At 43.5% G+C, this 19,621-nt stretch overlaps 2 non-coding genes across 2 annotated transcripts; both read right to left on the minus strand.

Moving 5' to 3' along the window:
- Nucleotides 1-8,787: 8,787 nt before the first annotated feature.
- Nucleotides 8,788-8,859, minus strand: TRNAH-GUG (transfer RNA histidin (anticodon GUG)). Its single transcript has one exon. It is a non-coding gene; the product is annotated as a tRNA-His (tRNA).
- A 6,458-nt stretch (nucleotides 8,860-15,317) lies between these two features.
- Nucleotides 15,318-15,388, minus strand: TRNAG-GCC (transfer RNA glycine (anticodon GCC)). The gene has a single exon. It is a non-coding gene; the product is annotated as a tRNA-Gly (tRNA).
- Nucleotides 15,389-19,621: the final 4,233 nt, after the last annotated feature.

The raw sequence follows: 19,621 nt of genomic DNA on the forward strand, positions 1-19,621 counted from the left end.
TGCAGGGATGTTCCGGACAGCACAATTACTCAATCCCTGAGCCAAGGGAATTAACAATTTAAGATTAAAATCTCCGAAGCGAACCCGGGACCCTCTGAACCATAGGCCAACACGCTAACCATTTAGCCTGTTACGGAGATATCCCTGGTAGTTAGAGGTGAAAAAAGGTGCGGGCAGGAATAGGTCTCAACTACAAAATTAAAGTTAATTTAAAACTTTAACAAAGGTTATATTTTCAAAGCTTAACAATGACGACTTAGAATTTGTAAACTTAACAAGTTAACAACAAGCCAAAATCAGGTACAAAGAAATCACAAGGTTTAGGGGGTTATTACAAGATCTGGGCTTCGAGCCCCAAATATAATTTCTATGCTCTCAGCTCACAATAACAAGATACCAAAGGGCAGAACACCCTTGATTACATGGAGCATTAGCTCCCAACTTTACATCTCAAGCCTCTCTAAGGCACTTTTACCACAACACTATAAAGAGCTGTCCCGCTCTCGATCTTTCAAGCCTATAAAGGCAATAACGGACTCTTACACAACCTGCCATCAAGGCATAATAAAGAAACAGGGGTATGTCGTACCCAATCTACTGGGCCTTCGCAGGAAGGAAAACAAAGGGGTTAAGTAAATGGCCCAAAATACAGAATTGAATGGAGGCGATAACTTGCACTCCTACACCAAGTTTTGTCTAAAACCTATGTGGCGCTAGGCCGATCATACAGGGGCTAATCCCAAGCTAGGGAGGTGACACGTATGAGAAAACTTTACTACATTAAAGAAGAGAAGAACGGTTATGAAAACGTAGTCACCTCCTTTTTCAGAAATGAAGGGCAGTTCGAGAGGGTGAGGCACGCTCTATCCCCGCTTTACAGACTTGTAATTTATAGATAGACAGAAAAGAATTTACATTTTAAAAAGGTAGGTTACATACTAAAGGTTTCGAACCCTCCCCGAGAGTTAAACTGCTGAGCTAGCAAGAAATGAAGATGTTAACAGGCATGGGCGCCCACAGGATCTTTTCCAGGGGGGTGCACATTAACAATTTTCTTGAATATAAAAACCAATATAACGTCAGCAACATTAAATTGTTTACAGAAATTTCCGGTTATAACAGGTGCTAGGTGACTGTCAGTAATTGCAGTTTATGAAATAATCTGGTATGGTATTAAACAATTGAACATCAACATTTTAGAATTCCAGGGAGGGGCAAGTGCCCCCCCTTGCCCCCCCTTGCCGGCGCCCATGTTAACAGGCCATTACCTTGTAGATGAACTGCTGCTTGAAGAAAGAGGCGCTTCCAGCCCCCTGCTACATATTCACACACTAAGAAGGATGTTACAAAAGTGGCACCGAGACAAGAAAATCAGCAGTTTATATACCCTCGTGGAACATTCGAGACATTTCATGAATGGTAAAAACCCACCCACAAACATTTATTGGCCAACAACAAAAACTAATACACAAGACGAGGAAGAATTACCTTATTGGTGGAAAATTAATTACGTAAATTCATGATTGGTTACATTCAAAACGGGCGGAAAGAAAGGATTTATATTGCCAACCCACTAACCACAGAGCAAAATTTAGTAAGAATAAAATTTAGGAATACAATATTTCTTCAAGAAAGTTCATTCCGTTGCACCAGAGTGTGTTACCATAGTTTTGGGTAGCGACATCTGTTAGAGAATATTCAAACTTCTTGATACGGAGCAAACAAACACAAATCAAAATAAACACAGTTCAGAACACTTCAAAATTACCAAATTTACAGTAGTGACATCTTCCGAGAAACCGTTGAGTTAATACAGTTTGTTAAAGTTCAGGCTTCCTCCTGTAGAGAAGGTTCAACTGGCGCAATATTTGAATTAGCGGCGTGGAGGTGTACCACCCGGTACATAGCCAATTGAGCCGGAAGAAATAACAGGGTTAAATATATATATGATGCTGTTTCGTAATAAATCACATTCCCAGAGCTTTATAGTGCTGCTAAGTGAATAAATGGACCCTTACAGCCTATTTTACAATTTTAAAGCCTAAAATGCCGATTTTGTACATTAAAAATAACATTCAACTTCTGTAATTTTTACAATCAAACGAGTATAATGGAAATCCCTAAAGGGACAGCAGAACAGAAAAGGGTGGGTACGTTTATAGACACTAGATTTTCCCAGACAACTATCGTAGTAGAAATTCTGATTGACTGTGGGAGGGAGGCTGAGGATTACCTCAGAAGAACAAGGAGCAGTCCGCCTCTGTGGTGTAGTGGTTAGTGTGATTAGCTGACATCCGCGGAAGCCCGCGTTCGATTCCCGTCACTATCACGAAATTTGAACAGTGTACGAGGGCTGGAACGGGGTCCACTCAGACTCGTTATGTCTGACCTTAGCCGTTCTCGAAGGGATTTTCCGTGTTTTCCCAGTTTTTCTCCAGACAAACGCCCGGAGTATACATCACTTCCCCACACAAGGCCGCTGTTTAGCATAGCAGGCGATGTACTGATTCTTCTTCCAAGTTGTATCCCACCGTCGCAATGTCTGCCATCGCCATCGCTGAGTCCGAGGGGTAATAAAACCCAACGCCTTAAGAAAGAAAGAGAGAAAGAAAGATCAAGGAGCAGCTAGTAGGAAGGTAAATACTGAGCCAAGTCGCCAGTGAAGTGTTTAAGTGAAATCATCAAAGTGTGCGGTTATGTCAAGATTCGAGCAATTGCTCCTCTTTTTAACTTTAGAGACTTCATTCAGGTCGATTTCCTGTACCGACAGTAACTTAGAAATTTATGAGGTCTGGAACGGCGTTGACGCAGCGTTGAGATGACAACTGGGAAGTTTCAGTAAGCAGCGGTCACGGAGGCAAGACAGTACAGCTGAGGGATGTCTCGTGCTTACAAACGACCACGCGGTATCTGACCTGGACAGCAGATGTTATTGAAAGCTAAGCCCCTTCAAGACCTGTAGTGTTGTTTTCCTTAATTAACTTTTCGGTAAAAGTGGCTTAAATGAATTAGTTCAACAACTTTTCTATTCCTCATCTCAGTCTTCATTTTCACCATTTTATTGCGTTATAGATTTCACAAGCGACAAAAGAGCCAACTTCAGCAGCAAGCAGATAGTGTCCGTCACAAAGCGAAACAGCCATGAATGAAAAGTACCTTTTGACAGACACTGCACACAGAACCTACAGTATATCTCCTACAAACCAAACTGGATTCTATATTAGTTTAAATGCTTTGAAAATGATTTTAAAAGACAAAAGTCACTGCTTGATTGTGGGAAGTTTGGGGAAAGTTAACTTTATACGGTTGCTATGCAAGAGCAAACTACGAATTTCCTGGAATGGTATGCATAATCCGGTATACACAGTTTCTTTTTTACTGAATTACACCAATTAGCACATACTAAACCGATTAGATATTTCTTACAGTGAGGTCATTTTGTCGATCGGGGTGGGTGTTGGGGAGTCTTGCATATGGCTGTGGGTGTACGAACGAACCACCGACTCTGTGGCAGGTGCATTGCTAATATTACAGTAGGAGAACTGGAAACCAGTCGGGCATCTACTCCTCACCTTCTTTACTGTAGGAAGTTTGAGAAAGTCAACAATGAAAACACTGCGTACTTCATCAACAAATGTTTGCAATTGTTGAATCCTGGGTGTGTTGATTGTCAAGTCCTTCTTGTATCAAATGCTGCTTGCAACATGATTGCTACTTCTCACACCCTCAAAACATTCAAACCTTCTAATTCATGTTAAGGTTAGGGAGGCGCGGCAGTGAGCTAGCATCCGGTAGATAGTGGGTCGAACCCAACTGCCGGTAGCCCTGAGGATGGCTTTCCGTGGTTTCCCATTTTCACAACAGGGAAATGCTCATGCTGTACATTAATGAAGGCCATGGCCGCTTCCTTCATACTCCAAGGCTTTTCCTATCCAATCGTCGCTATAAGAGCTATCTGTGTCGGTGCAATATAAAGGAAATAGAAAAGTAAATAAAAATCTCACAATTTCACACAATGCCCCTGTTCAGCACAGCAAATAACAAAAAAATCTCCCCATTTCCCAAAAGGCTCCTGTTCTGCACAGTGGGAGTGGCTGCCTGGACGAGGTACTGGTACCATTTTCAGTTGTATTCCCACCATCCAAAGTCTCACGCTTCCGGACATTGCCATGACACGGTAAAGGTGACATTCCTCGCTGAGTCCGAGGGAGAAGCCAAACGTGGAAGGTAAACTGATTACGAAAGAAAGAAGAAAATCCGAAATAAGAACTTAAATTGGAAGTATTCATAATAATAATAATAATAATAATAATAATAATAATAATAATAATAATAATAATAATAATAATAATAATAATAATAATTGTTCCGGGCGGTACACCTCTACGCGACCCAAGTTCATATCTTGCGCCAATTGAAACTTCTCTACTGGAGAAACCCGGAACTTAAACACCGAACTAACTCTACTATTCTCCGGACCACCTTTTGAGCAGACTAAAGCGGAAGTGACGTCATTGTCTCGTCACACTCGCTGTGGTTGCCAAATGAGCCGGCGCGCGATTCAAAGTTGTACTCCACCACTATAATACTGCACAGCTCACGGATTGAACCTCGAATGGATTTAAAATAATTAATACATTCACGTATGCGTGTTAGAATTCCATACAGTTTTTTAACGGCTTACATCTTTAAACAATTAATTTACTGAATTACATTTTAAATGTAAAAACCTACAATCTGTTTTCCAGTCAATGATCGGGTCAGGAATGGAATAAATGAAGCCCCATCTTGCGGCGAGGACAGGAAGTGAGCCGGCTGCCGAAGCCTGCTTCACTCCTCTGGGGCAATGATTAATGACTGACAGATGAAATTAAAATGATACTGGAGAGTGATGCTCGAATGAAAGATGACAGGGAAAACCGGAGTACCCGGAGAAAAACCTGTCCCGCCTCCGTTTTGTCCAGCAAAAATCTCACTTGGAGGGACCGGGATTTGAACCACGGAACCCAGCGTTGAGAGGCCGTCGCGCTGCCACCTGAGCCATGGAGGCTTTCGCAATTTTAATGTATTAACTACAATTTCACGCTTAAAGCATTGCGAACGAATTCTTTTGACATAAACAGTAAGCATTACATTAATTAAATTATTATTATTATTATTATTATTATTATTATTATTATTATTATTATTATTATTATTATTATTATTATTATTATCATCATCAGTATCAATATACAGTATATATAATATTTTATTATTTATTATTCACTATTATTATCTAAATATATGGCCTGATTCCTGATTGAAATGAGCTGCTACTCACGGGCGATTTATGAAAAAGCGAGAGAAGTGAGGATTATGTAGGGGCCTACTCGTACTGGAATTAACTTGAAACTGACAGATGAAGTTGGGGATCCAGGCGAAAACCTGTCCCACCTCCGCTTTGTCCAGTACAATTTCAACAGTCCGCCTCTGTGGTGTAGTGGTTAGCTGATTAGCTGCCACCCCCGAAGGTCCGGGTTCGATTCCCGGCTCTGCCACGAAATGTGAAAAGTGGTACGAGGGCTGAAACGGGGTCCACTCAGCCTCGGGAGGTCAACTGAGTAGAGGTGGGTTCGATTCCTACCTCAGCCATCCTGGAAGTGGTTTTCCGTGCTTTCCCACTTCTCCTCCAGGCAAAATGCCGGGAAGGTACCTAACTCAAGGCCACGGCCGCTTCCTTCCCTCTTCCTTGCCTGTCCCATCCAATCTTCCCATCCCTCGATAAGGCCCCTGTTCAACGTAGCAGGTGAGGCCGCCTGGGCGAGGTACTGGTCATTCTCCCCAGTTGTAACCCCGACCCAAAAGTCTGAATCTCCTGGACATTGCCCTTGAGGCGGTAGAGGTGGGAACCCTCGCTGAGTGCGAGGGAAAAACCGACCCTGGAGGGTAAACAGATTACGAACGAACGAACAATTTCAATAAATTAATTATTACAAATACATTTTTATAAGAAATATTATTACATATTATTATTATTATTATTATTATTATTATTATTATTATTATTATTATTATTATTATTATTATTATTATTATTCAGGGGGTTTCAACGTCAACTTACCTTGTGCCGCAGTAATTAATCTGTGTCACAATCGAGTGGCTGCACACCCAAGTCGGAATCAGAGCCGGGGTCAGCACACGAGGTAAACTAATCCCGCCGTCAATACTATTCGCTTGGAAATGTTTATAAACAGACATAATCATATTTCTCTCGCCGGAGGTAAAAATCTTGCGTTTCTTCTTCAACTGATAACAGTCTGGTGAATTTTTGTTCGGATCCATTGCACAATAATATCCAGTAACGAGTAAGAAGTAACCCACAAACGTACAAGGGACTACAAGAATATTATGAATTAGCACACAATACGCACATACACTGTTTTTGTAAAAGCGAAGCACACTGATAAAATTATCTCACTGCTGTTTTAAACAGACTATGATTGGAACTGCACTCACGTGTTCAGGACATCCATTGAGTGAGTAAGTATGGCAGCTCCGCATTGACTGCACCATTGCCAAAACTCGCTCAGAGTGGCGCACCCCCCTTGCCCCCTTACCTGCCGTGTGACAACACCGTAGGCGCTGCCCCTGTCACCCGCTCCATCCCCTGGTCATACACTCACTTCCGCTTTAAGTCTGCTCAAAAGGTGGTCCGGAGAATAGTTATCAGAAGATGTCACTGAGTGTTTTTGATTTCCTTTTGGTTTTCATTGATCAAGAAGTGTGGACATTCTCTAACAGATGTCTCCACCAAAAATTATGGTAATACACTCTGGCGTAATGGAATGAATTCTCTTGAAGAAATTTTGTATTCATAAGTTTTGTCTTTACTAAATTTTGTTCTGTGGTTTGTGGGTTGGTAATATTAACTCTTTCTTTCCGCCTGTTTTGAATTTAACCAATCGGTAATTTCTGTAATTAATTTTCCTCCAATCATAGCTTTCTTTTTCAAATTTCAATGTGTAATTCTTTGTCTACCAATAAAAATTGAGGGGGGGTGTCTACACATTCTTGAAAGGTCTCGAATTTTCCACGAGGGTATAAAAACTGCTGATTTTCTTGTCTCGGGGCCACTAGTATAACATCTAACTCAGTGTGTGAATATGTAGCAAGGAGCGGGAAGCGCCTCGTTCTTCAGACAGCAGATCTCCAACAAGGTAATGGCCTTTTAACATTTTTATTTCTTGCTAGCTCAGCAGTCTAACACTCGGGGAGGGTTCGAAACCTTTAATAGGTAACCCATCTCTTTAAAATGTAAATTCCTTTTCAGTCTGTGTAAAAACTACAAATCTCTTTTACCGTAAAGCGGGGATAGAGAGTGCTTCACCCTCTCGAGCTCCCCATCATTTTGAAATTGAGGTGACTACGTTTTCATAACCGTTTCTTCTCTTCCTTAAGGTATTAAAGTTTTTTTCATACGAGTCACCTCCCTAGCTTGGGATTAGCCCCGGTGTATCGGCCTAGAGCCACTTAGGTTTTAAAATGTAGATTTAGGAGTGCAAATTCAAGCCTCCACCCTTTTGTTTTGGGCCAGTTAAATTAACCTAGTTTTTGCACACTAAGGCCCAGTAGATTGGGTACGAGATACCCCTGTGTCCTTATTATGCCTTGCTGGCAGATTGTGTAAAAGTCTGTTATTGCCTTTATAGGCTTGAAAGATCGAGAGCGGGTCAGCTCTTTATGGTGTTGTGGTAAAGGTGCCTCTGGGAGGCTTGAGGTTAAATGTTGGGAGCAAGTGCTCCATGAAATTAGGGGTTTTCTGCCCTTTGATAAATTGTGGTTGTGAGCTGTGAGCTCAGAAATTATACTTGGGGGTCGAAGCTCAAACCTTGTAACGAATTGTAATTTGTAATTTCTTAATTTGTTGATCTGCTACTTGGTACCTGTTATACTCTGTTATTTGTTGATCTTGAAAAGAAAATATAACCTTTGTTAAAGTTTTAAATTACCTTTAATTTTGTAGTTGAGACCTATTCCAGCCAGCACCTTCTTTCACCTCCGCCTACCACGGATATGTCCGTAATAATAATAATAATAATAATAATAATAATAATAATAATAATAATAATAATAATAATAAATTATTTATTCCTTCTTTTCCTTTTTAACATGTTTACCCTACAGGATTGGCTTTTCCCTCGGACTCAGCGGGGAATTCCATCTCTACCGCCTCAAAGGCAGTGTCCTGGAGCGTGAGACATAGGCACACAACTGGGGAGAATGACCAGTACCTCGCCCATGGTGTCCCACCTGCTATGCTGAAGACGGGCCTTGGTGGGGGATGGGTATAATGGAAGGAATAGACTAGGAAGAGGGAAGGAAGCGGCCGTGGTCTTAAGTTATGTACCATCCCGGAGGAGAAGTGGGAAACCACGGAAAAACCACTTCCAGGATGGCGGGTGTGGCGATCGAACCCACCTCTATTTAGTTGACGTCCCAAGGCTGGAGTGGACATCGTTGCAGCCCTCGAACCAGGTTTGGCAGGTAATTACTTTAACCACTGCACCTCAGAGTCGTAAAACGTGTAGTATTACACGCACTAAATACGCAATATAAAAAAATAGTTTACTTTAATTTTTTAATTAGAGCATAAAATGAGTCTCAAAATGTTTAAAAAATATATATTGTACTTTGTTGAACTAAAAACATTCTACCTTCCTCGTGGAAGGACAAACATTAGAAGCTTCTGTTACAGGTTTTCTGAATAACACTTAGGAATAAGAAGGAAAACATTTAAAAACACATTGCCGTGACCAGGATTCGAACCTGGGTTATTGCGGCCACAACGCAATGTCCTAACCACTAGACGATCACGGCTACCGAGAATACGCGCCGTTTGCGCTACCTTTCTCATATACTTTCTCCTGCCTTGCTTGTGTCTTGTTGGTTACTTGGGCGATTCGTAGAGTGCAGAGTCTGCGTTAGCCTACACCACGCGTCTCATACTTACCCATCAGTTGACGGAAGTTACTTTGCAGTCTATACAAATAGTGACTTACCGTAATTGTTGTTCAAGCTGGAGTAATTATCATGAGGATAAAGTGAGGTCCTTGTAGACCAGGGGAACCACTCGAGCAGGTCTATTGAGACTCGCTTATCGCCCTTATTTTACTTCTCTTTAAGGATGTTCATTATTATTAATATGGTGGGGAGTCTATTGTGCTAAACTACATTTTATTAAACAACTACACTATTTATTTTAACATATCATATAGTTTATCGTGGGGGAAAGCGTAGAAAAATAAAAAGGAGGAGAAGAAGAAGAAGGACAGGCCTTAGTGTATGTGTCGCCATCATCATTTCCTCCTCATCACGACGCGCAGATCGCCGACGGTGCAACTCCCGGCACTAGAAGCCATACGCTATTTCCGTTTACAGCAAATTGGTGCAAAAAAAGAAAATAAGAAAATATGTGCATTTAAACCAGGAAAGTGCCACCGTTTAACTCTTTCTGTGTGTATTTATAGCTATTGAATATATTTTCGCCGCCTCTGTGGTGTAGTAGTTAGCGTGATTAGCTGCCACCCCCGGAGGCCCGGGTTCGATTCCCGGCTCTGCCACGAAATTTGAAAAGTGGTACGAGGGCTGGAACGGGGTCCACTCAGCCTCGGGAGGTCAACTGAGTAGCGGTGGGTTCGATTCCCACCTCAGCCATCCTCGAAGTGGTTTTCCGTGGTTTCCCACTTCTCCTCCAGGCGAATGCCGGGATGGTACCTAACATAAGGCCACGGCCGCTTCCTTCCCTCTTCCTTGTCTATCCCTTCCAATCTTCCCATCCCTCCACAAGGCCCCTGTTCAGCATAGCAAGTGAGGCCGCCTGGGCGAGGTACTGGTCATACTCCCCAGTTGTATCCCCCCACCAAGAGTCTGAAGCTCCAGGACACTGCCCATGAGGCGGTAGAGGTGGGATCCCTCGCTCAGTCCGAGGGAAAAACCGAACCTGGAGGGTAAACAGATGATGATGATGATGAATATATTTTCTGTATATACAGTTTGTTGCTCTCCCTTCGTACAATACGTGTAGCAGTCCCCATTCGTACGTTACTAGAGTTTAAAATTTAGAGGCTAGATTTGCAACACGTGTGCACATCGGAGTCTCTTACTTTCGTCAATATTATTCCCTTAAATGTCATATTGGACCATGTACAAGCATAATGAATTATTGACAGAGCGAGTTGGCCGTGCCGTGAATGCGAAGCAGCTATAAGTTTGCTTTCGGGAAACAGTGGGTTCAAACTCCACTGTCGGCATCCCCGAAGATGGTTTCCCGTGGTTTCCCATTTTCACAACAGGCAAATTCAGGAGATGTGCCTTAATTAAGCCCACGGGCGCATCATTCTCTCTCCTAGTTCTTTCCTATCACATCGTCGCCATAAGACCTATTTGTGTAAGGTGCAATGTAAAACAAAAAGCAAAAACAGATATATATATATAATAGTCATACTGCGCGTGTTCGTGAAGTAAAGTGCGCATTTGAACCTGAAACTGTATACAGATATATCGGTTTCGTCCATGTGCACGATTCTTCACTTTCGAAGGCGTAGGAGCTCGCGGTGCACCGCTACACGAATCCCTTCAGTTAATTCAAAACACCCGTTAGTACTTTAAGTGGTATCCGTGGTAAAACTGTAGAAAAGGTTAAGAGGAAACTCAGTGCGGTAATGGACTTAAACCCAAGACTGAAGAAGATTCAATCCAAAACCAACTACAAAACACTGCTGACAGTTTACAAATATTGCCCAGTTACGTCCGCCGACGTAGAAAAATCATTTTCAGCGTATAAATTAATTCTGACCGACAACAGAATCTGAAAACATTGAAATAAACTGTCATCATCATCATCACCATCATCTGTTTACCCTCCAGGGTCGGCTTTTCCCTCAGACACAGCGAGGGATCCCACCTCTACCGCCTCAAGGGCAGCGTCCTGGAGCTTCAGACTCTTGGTCGGGGATACAACTGGGAAGAATGACCAGTACCTCGCCCAGGCGGCCTCACCTGCTATGCTGAACAGGGGCCTCGTGGAGGGATGGGAGGATTGGAAGGAATAGGCAAGGAAGAGGGAAGGAAGCGGCCGTGGCCTTATGTTAGGTACCATCCCGGCATTCGCCTTGAGGAGAAGTGGGATACCACGGAAAACCACTTCCAGGATGGCTGAGGTGGGAATCGAACCCACCTCTACTCAGTTGACCTCCAAAGGCTGAGTGGACCCCGTTCCAGCCCTCATACCACTATTCAAATTTCGTGGCAGAGCCGGGAATCGAACCCGGGCCTCCGGGGGTGGCAGCTAATCACGCTAACCACTACACCACAGAGGCGGACGAAATAAACTGTACCTTCAATTTAACACTGAGTTTAAATTAAATAATGCGTTTGGGAAGTGTTTTTATTTTATTTTCGTTCATATTTTCGTGCATTTTTTCCATTTTTTTAGTGCATATATGCGTGCATATTTTTGCAGTTTTGAGTGCCTATGAATCCGGCCCCTACTAATCACACTAACTACTACACCACAGAGGCAGACGTATTCCGTACATATGCATTTATATGCTCTATAAAACTTAGATAATCGTTTCCAAACAGTTTATTTCTCATGCTATAAATGTAAAAATGTCTGCCACAAAATTTGAAAAGTGGTATGAGGGCTGGAACGGGGTCCACTCAGCTTCGGGAGGTCAACTGAGTAGAGGTAGGTTCGATTCCCACCTAAGTTAAGGCCACGGCCGCTTCCTTCCCTCTTCCTTGCCTATCCCTTCCAATCTTCCCATCCCTCCACAAGGCCCCTGTTCAGCATAGCAGGTGAGGCCGCCTGGGCTAGGTACTAGTCATACTCCCCAGTTGTATCCCCACCAAGCGTCTGAAGTTCCAGGACACTGCCCTTGAGGCGGTAGAGGTGGGAAACTGGAGGGTAAACAGATGATGATGATGATGATTCGTTTTAAATGTCAAATGTCACGGCATCTAAAGATCCACTAGTTCTGTATTTCATGACTGAATGGAGGCTAATTAGAATAACTAACAAGATTAACTCTAAAAATACTTGACTAACTGCACCTCACAACACTCAGGCCATTGAATCTGGGGTAGCGCTGTCTATTATGGCTGTCGGTGACGTCAGGCGCTTCATTCAATAGCAGGGCAGCTCTCTAGAACGGCCTATCTGACTTGTGAGTTGTACTGGAAAAGCCCAGTGTCAAGAAACGCAACGATTGCGGAAGGCAGTTTTGTATTGGTACTGGTTGTGAAACTTAAAACGCCACTTGATCGGTGCTGGCGAAGAACGCAACAGCAGAGCGCCACTGCAACTGCAATTGAATCGTTTGTTGCAGAAACAGCACTTCTCCACTTTTTGACGCTATATGAGTTATTAATACTGTCATGATTAATGCACGAAGGGCTACCTTTTTGTGAAGAAAAAACACTTCTACCATATATCTCTGCCTGTCAGTCGCGAATGAAAGTTTCCGTTTTGTGCAGAAAGAACACTTATCCTGGAGAGGTGTTGTTTTTACTTCACTTGAGTCGCTAGGAAGAGGTGTGAAAAGAGATGCAAAAGTCGCGTTTCATATCAATCAATTCATGGAGTTTCAGTATGATGCAAATCATGTCTTAGGAAAATACTGTATTGATGGACTGTGCGTTCATACTTTCAAGTTGCTTATTTCTGCAACCCGTCTCCCTGTGTTACCAACTAGACTTGCTTATCCACAAGGCTGTATTCCATTAAATGAAAATAAATTAGCAGACATAAAGAAGTTGGAATCCTATATACCTGAAGAACACCATGAGTTTTATAATGAACTGTTTGCATGGACAACATCAGCGCAATAGAAGTGAGAAGCATTGTTCAAAGATAAGAGACTTACATGTTATTTGTATTATATTGTGTTGTTTTGTTTTATATATATTTTGAACTTTGGAAAGTTACATAAAAGGAGTATTCTTCTGTTCGTTTTTCTATACAATGTGGTATAACCATAATATCTGCAAATAAGTAAGTCTTACAAATAACTATTAAATAATGGGTTTAAACACTGTATTTCCTCGACACAAAATGTGTACTTTATATAATAGAGTTCCTTTTGAAATTGAAACGACGTTAAAATCAATGTTACACTTCCTTATATTCTCATTAATGGTGTTTGTTGCAGAAACAGCACGTCTCCAGCATTTTCAACAAAGTCTGTAAAGGAACGTATTGGACTAATTCATACAAACAACCTATCTGTCATAGTCATTTCAACAGTAGAATAAGCATAATAAATATCGGAATGATAGAAATTACATTACACACTACAGACAGTTTTTCCTGTTTTGTGAACAATTTGGTACGTTGGAGAAGTGTCGTTTTTGAAACAAACGATTCAATTGTTATTTTCTCGCAACGGTTTCATTCGACAACGGTTGTGTTCCGGAAACGGTTGCGTTGTATCTGTCCCAGCCCTACCGCTGACTAATCCAGCCAGTCTACGCTAGAATCTTGAAGAAACAGTAAAGGACTCGTTAGATGAACGGTCAGCGTACCGGCCTTTTGTTCAGAAGGTTCCGGGTTCGATTCTCGGCCGGTTCGTGGATTTTAACCTTAATAGGTTAATTTCTACGGCATGGGGGCCTCATCACGACGCGCAGGTCGCTTACGGGGGTCAAATAGAAAATCCCGCACCTGGTGAGCCGAACCCGTCCTGGGATATCCCGGCACTAAAAGCCATACGACATTTATAACTCACCCATTATGCCTTTCATTTGCTAATTTTGTTTTGTGTTGGAGTTTTAGTGGAGTTTACACCTATAAATCAATTTTTAATGTTATAATATTCACCCTTTATTCAAGAATCCCACGAAAATATCGTCCCACGCGGAAACTTTCAAAATAAACCCGAGCTGACACACCACTTCAAAAGATCACTAGAAGATGAGTATTTTAAAATTGTTAGTGTGATTAGCTGCCACCTCCGGAGGCCCGGGTTCGATTCCCGGCCCTGTCACGAAATTTGAAAAGTGGTACGACGGCTGGAACAGGGTCCACTCACCCTCGGGAGGTCAACTGAGTAGAGGGGGTTCGATTCCCTCCTCAGCCATCCTGGAAGTGGTTTTCCGTGGTTTCCCACTTCTTCCCCAGACAAATGCCGGGATGGTACCTAACTCAAGGCCACGACCGCTTCCTTCCCTCTTCCTTGTCTATCCCTTAGAATATTCTCATCCCCTCACAAGCCCCCTGTTCAACATAGCAGGTGAGGCCGCCTGGACGATGTACTGGTCCTCCTCCCCAGTAGTATCCTCCCGACCCAATGTCTCCCGCTCAAGGACACTGCCCTTTAGGCGGTAGAGGTGGGATCCCTGGCTGAGTCCGAGGGTAGACAGGTTAAGGAAAGAAAGGAAGGACTTAATGGTTTACATTAGCGATGAAATGTGAAATAAACGACATTTGCGAGTTTAACTCTCCTATGAACAATTTTGAAGCAGAATGTTGCCAAACGCTATGCTGCTACTCTACCGCTTCTGTTACAAAACATGATGGTTTTACGAACTTAAACAAACGAAAATGGGGTACGATAAAGGTATTATATCTTCAACCAACCGCGTTGGTATAAAAGTACAAAATACAAAAACACACTAACAAATTCTTTGTCAATTCTGATGCCACAGCCTACGTAGCTGTGTGTTTCAACCATCACATGTAGACCATAACAGGTACCGCAAGTCGCTGTACGTCGTACCGACACAGATAGGTCTTATGGCGACGATGGGACAGGAAAGGGCTAGGAGTGGGAAGGAAGCGGCCGTGGCTTTAATTAAGGTACAGCCTGGTGTGAAAATGGGAAACCACGGAAAACCATCTTCTGGGCTGCCGACAGTGGTGTTCGAACCCACTATCTCCCGAATACTGGTTACTGGCCGCACTTAAGCGACTGCAGCTATCGAGCTCGGTAACAGGTAACTACAGTCTCTCATCGGTAGGTGTGCACTGCCCTGATTCATCATTAATCAATCAATACTGATCTGCATTTAGGGCAGTCGCCAGGTGGCAGATTCCCTATCTGTTGTTTTCCTAGCCTTTTCTGAAATGTTTTCAAAGAAATTGGAAATTTATTGAACATCTCACTTGGTAAGTTATTCCAATCCCTAACTCCCCTTCCTATAAACGAATATTTGCCCCAATTTATCCTCTTGGGAAGGACTTGTGTCGGCGTGCCCAGGTATTTTTAGCGCGGGCACTCCGCTAACGGCGGACAAGGTCTGATACACGGAAATGGGACGATTATTTAAAAAATAACTGCATCGGCCGGGAATCGAACCCGGGCCGCCCGCGTGGCAGGCGATCATTCTACCACTGAACCACCGATGCGCGACGTAGACCATTACACGTGTACAAAGTATTAAAAATCTGGAGCTATCTCGGCTTGCTCGATGGTGTGTAGGGGCCATCCATTGATATACGGGAGACATAAGCGAGCCTGAGATTCTTTAAGCCCAACCCCGTCTGACCCGAACCCATGTCCGAGATTAGCTTACAGTTTACCACCCTCCTCGGCCAGTTTGTCCGAAATTTAATGTAGAATATATAGTGGTAAGTGTGATTAGTTGCCACCCCCAGTTCTGCCAGGAAATTTGAAAAATGGTACGACGGCTAGAACGGGGTCTACTCAGCCTCGGAGGTCAACTGAGTAGAAGTGGGTTCGATTCCCACCTCAGCCATCCTGGAAGTGGTTTTCCGTGGTTTCCGCACTTCTCCTCCAAGCAAATGCTGGTATGGTACTTATCTTACGGTATATCAGCATAGCAGCTGCCATCCGTGGAGAAATAACTATTCTTTCTTTTTTAATCTGTTTACCCTCCAGGTTTGACCTCAGCGAGGGATTCCACCTCCACCGCCTCAAGGGCAGTGAGCCTGGAGCGTGAAACTTTAGGTCGGGGGATATAACTCAGGTGGTGGAGTAGTACCTCGTCCAGGTCGCCTCACCTGCTATGCTGAACAGAGTCCTTGTGGTGGGAAGGGAAGATTGGAAGATACCATCCTGACATTTGCCTGGAGGAGAAGTGGGAAACCACGGAAAACCCCTTCGAGGTTGGCTGGGAATCGAACCAAGTTTAGTGTCTTGGAGCGTGAGACTTTGGGTTGTATGGGATGTGACTTTCCAAGGCTCTCCTACCACTTTTCAAATTTCGTGCAGCGCGGAAATCGAATACTGGCCTGCGCGGGTGGCAGCTAATCACACTAACCACTACACAGCAGAGGTGGACCAATAATAACAATAGATTATAGTAAACGAGACCAAATATTTAGTTGCAAACAAAAGAGTAGTGCTTTCCTTAGTAATTCATAGAGGCTTTAACCTCCCGAGGCCCAGACCATTTTTTTTGTGGTAAAATCTCATAAAAATGTTTACTTCCCTAACAGTGCCTTGGTGGGTGATAGTGAAGTGAGAAGCATACCACACCAAGGTCAATGAATTTCTGAAAATTGGTAACACGAACTTTTGCTAAATTTTTATTTATTTAATTTTTTAAATATAAATGATCCATATTTGAACAGTGTCCTTTTAAAAGGACGCCAGGCCTCAGGAGGTTTTAAGGTAGGTCTATAATAATCTGTAGTGAGAATATATTAATCACAACAACAACAGATAAAGTTACGCGAAGTTTGTGATGTTGTAGAAAATAATTTGTGAAAGCAGATTTCAGGAAAGGGATAAAATACTGAAAACCGGAAGTGTTCTCATGTGTTTAAAGCTCAATAATGTTAGCCCCTTGAGCCGTGACCACTGACCACCCATAGAGAAGGCCTCAGCATTGCCTGGCGAGCTATGAGTGACGCGTCATCATAAGTGGTGACCGGCGGTGGTGGTGACACTATCACCACCGTGCGCGAGGAATCTTGGGTTTTCTGTATGTACTACGGAATGTGTCCGCCTCCGTGGTGTAGTGGTTAGCGTGATTAGCTGCCACCCCCGGAGGACCGAAATTTGTAAATTGGTATGAGGGCTGGAACGGGGTCCACTCAGCCTCGGGAGGTCAACTGAGTAGAGGTGGGTTCGATTCCCACCTCAGCCATCCTGGAAGTGGTTTTCCGTGGTTTCCCACTTCTCCTCCAGGTGAATGCCGGGATGGTACCTAACATCAGTTCCGTCCAAGCACTGGCCGAAGAAGGTTGTCCGATACAGCTCACTCGCTTACTGAACGTGTTTAGTGAAATTAACCAACGGTAAATCCAGTTAAGTGCGCCGCTCACTTTTAAAGTGCTGTGTTTATGTATCAGTAATTAAGGAAACACAAGAAAGAAACATGCAACATACCAGGAAAAATACCTTGAAGTGCTCCTTCCAACGAAATACAACTCGACCCTCAGCCGCTGAAATCCACACATGGGTAGCAGACATATTGAAGATCACTGTGGACCAATTGGAAGCCCTGCAGCTAGACGCCTCAACGAATTCTGTCTACATTAAGGTAATTTCACGCAACATTTTTTATAAGCTATTGACTAACTTTTCTGGACAAAACTGTGTCACGCTATTTACTGGCGAACGCGTCCCAGTCGAAATTACCGCAGCTGGCATTGAGGCAACAAGAGTAAGGCTATTTAACATTCCCCCGGAAGTACCAAATGAAAGAATACGGACATCATCATCATCATCATCATCATCATCATCTGTTTACCCTCCAGGTTCGGTTTTTCCCTCGGACTTAGCGAGGGATCCCACCTCTACCGCCTCAAGGGCAGTGTCCTGGAGCTTCAGACTCTTGGTCGGGGATACAACTGGGGAGTATGACCAGTACCTCGCCCAGGCGGCCTCACCTGCTATGCTGAACAGGGGCCTTGTGGAGGGATGGGAAGATTGGAAGGGATAGGCAAGGAAGAGGGAAGGAAGCGGCCGTGGCCTTAAGTTAGGTACCATCCCGGCATTCGCCTGGAGGAGAAGTGGGAAACCACGGAAAACCAGTTCCAGAATGGCTGAGGTGGGAATCGAACCCACCTCTACTCAGTTGACCTCCCGAGGCTGAGTGGACCCCGTTCCAGCCCTCGTACCACTTTTCAAATTTTGTGGCAGAGCCGGAAATCGAACCCGGGCCTCCTAATCACGCTAACCACTACACCACAGAGGCGGACCCAAGAATACGGACATACTTCGCAAAATATGGTACCGTTAAATCGGTTACGAATGAATACTGGTCACATTATTATAAGTTACCAGTTGCAAACGGGATTAGGCAAATACAAACAGACCTCCAAAATCAAATTCCATCTTTTATCGTCATAGAAGGGTTTAAGGGACCAGTTGTATATGACGGTCAAGAAAAAACCTGCGCTGTTTGTAATTCTAGTGACCATCTCAGAATTGATTGTCCGCGTCGCTACAGACCAATGACACGTTTAGAAAATATCCGCGCAGAGCCCGGCGAACAGCCAGCCGTAAACACGCCAGAAGTACAACAGCAACAGTACAATGCGGAGTACCCGCCCCTAGCAAGGCAGACTAACCCTAGCAGCGACAAAGGCCAAGGCCAGTCGAGTGTACCACCCGCTTCCGTGCCCGTGCAGGAAAACAAATACACCAGATGACATAGCAAGTGAACAACAGGTTCTTAGTACACTAGGACCGAACTTGCCCATAACTGGCAGCACAGACACGAGCCAAATTGCTAACCGTAAGAAACCGAAACTATCTGAAAAAGACATTCAAGAAATGATGATCAGTCCCTCAGCCGAGGACTCTGATACGTCATCAGCTCCGGAAAGTTTGACACAACACCCCAAGAAACGCACAAAAATACGTAAACAGTTTCAGACTACAAACAGTGCCAAGAACTCTAGATCGAGAACCCACTGCGACCTGTGATCAGGTCCAACTACAGGATGCCAATGGTGAAGAAGTTCGTCGAATAATGAACGATCTCTGCCACATGAACACAGCGCCCAGCCAAGGCCCGATTTTCTCTGTTCTGAGGGCGTGCCACCGAACAGAATTACATGAGTACGTTCCTGAATTTCCAAATATCATGCGTGCCAAGTACAACACACTTTCACCAGACTCCCTACAGATGTTCGAAACGCAGTTAATATCTGTACTGAAGGAACTAAATTACAATTTATGAAAACCGCTCACAGAAATTTATATATGTTTTAATAGGGACGCCTTACCCCCATATGCTATATCCCAAACATGATAATCTCGAATCATCATCTCTTGCTACAGTGGGGCTATATCTACTACTGTACATACTTATGCCTTTGCGCACTATTGCTACAGCTAATATAAATGGAATAACCAGTCCTAGCAAGTTGACCCTCCTTAAGAAGTTTATAGCCCAGAATGACATAGACATACTTTTCTTACAAGAGGTTTGTTTAACAAATTTGGATATCCTCCATCCATATGAGTATTTTGTTAACATAGGGCAGGTCCCAAGGGGAACAGCGATCGTTTACCGTCAAGGATTAACAATGACTGAATTCATAGCGAACCCCAGTGGTCGAGTCATTTCAGCCTTATGTGACAATACAGTATACATTAATGTCTACAGTCCTTCAGGCTCACAAAACCGAACGGAGAGAGGGAAATTTTTTATGGAGGAACTA

Source organism: Anabrus simplex, chromosome 1 (genome assembly GCF_040414725.1).
Source record: "Anabrus simplex isolate iqAnaSimp1 chromosome 1, ASM4041472v1, whole genome shotgun sequence".
NCBI lineage: Eukaryota > Metazoa > Arthropoda > Insecta > Orthoptera > Tettigoniidae > Anabrus > Anabrus simplex.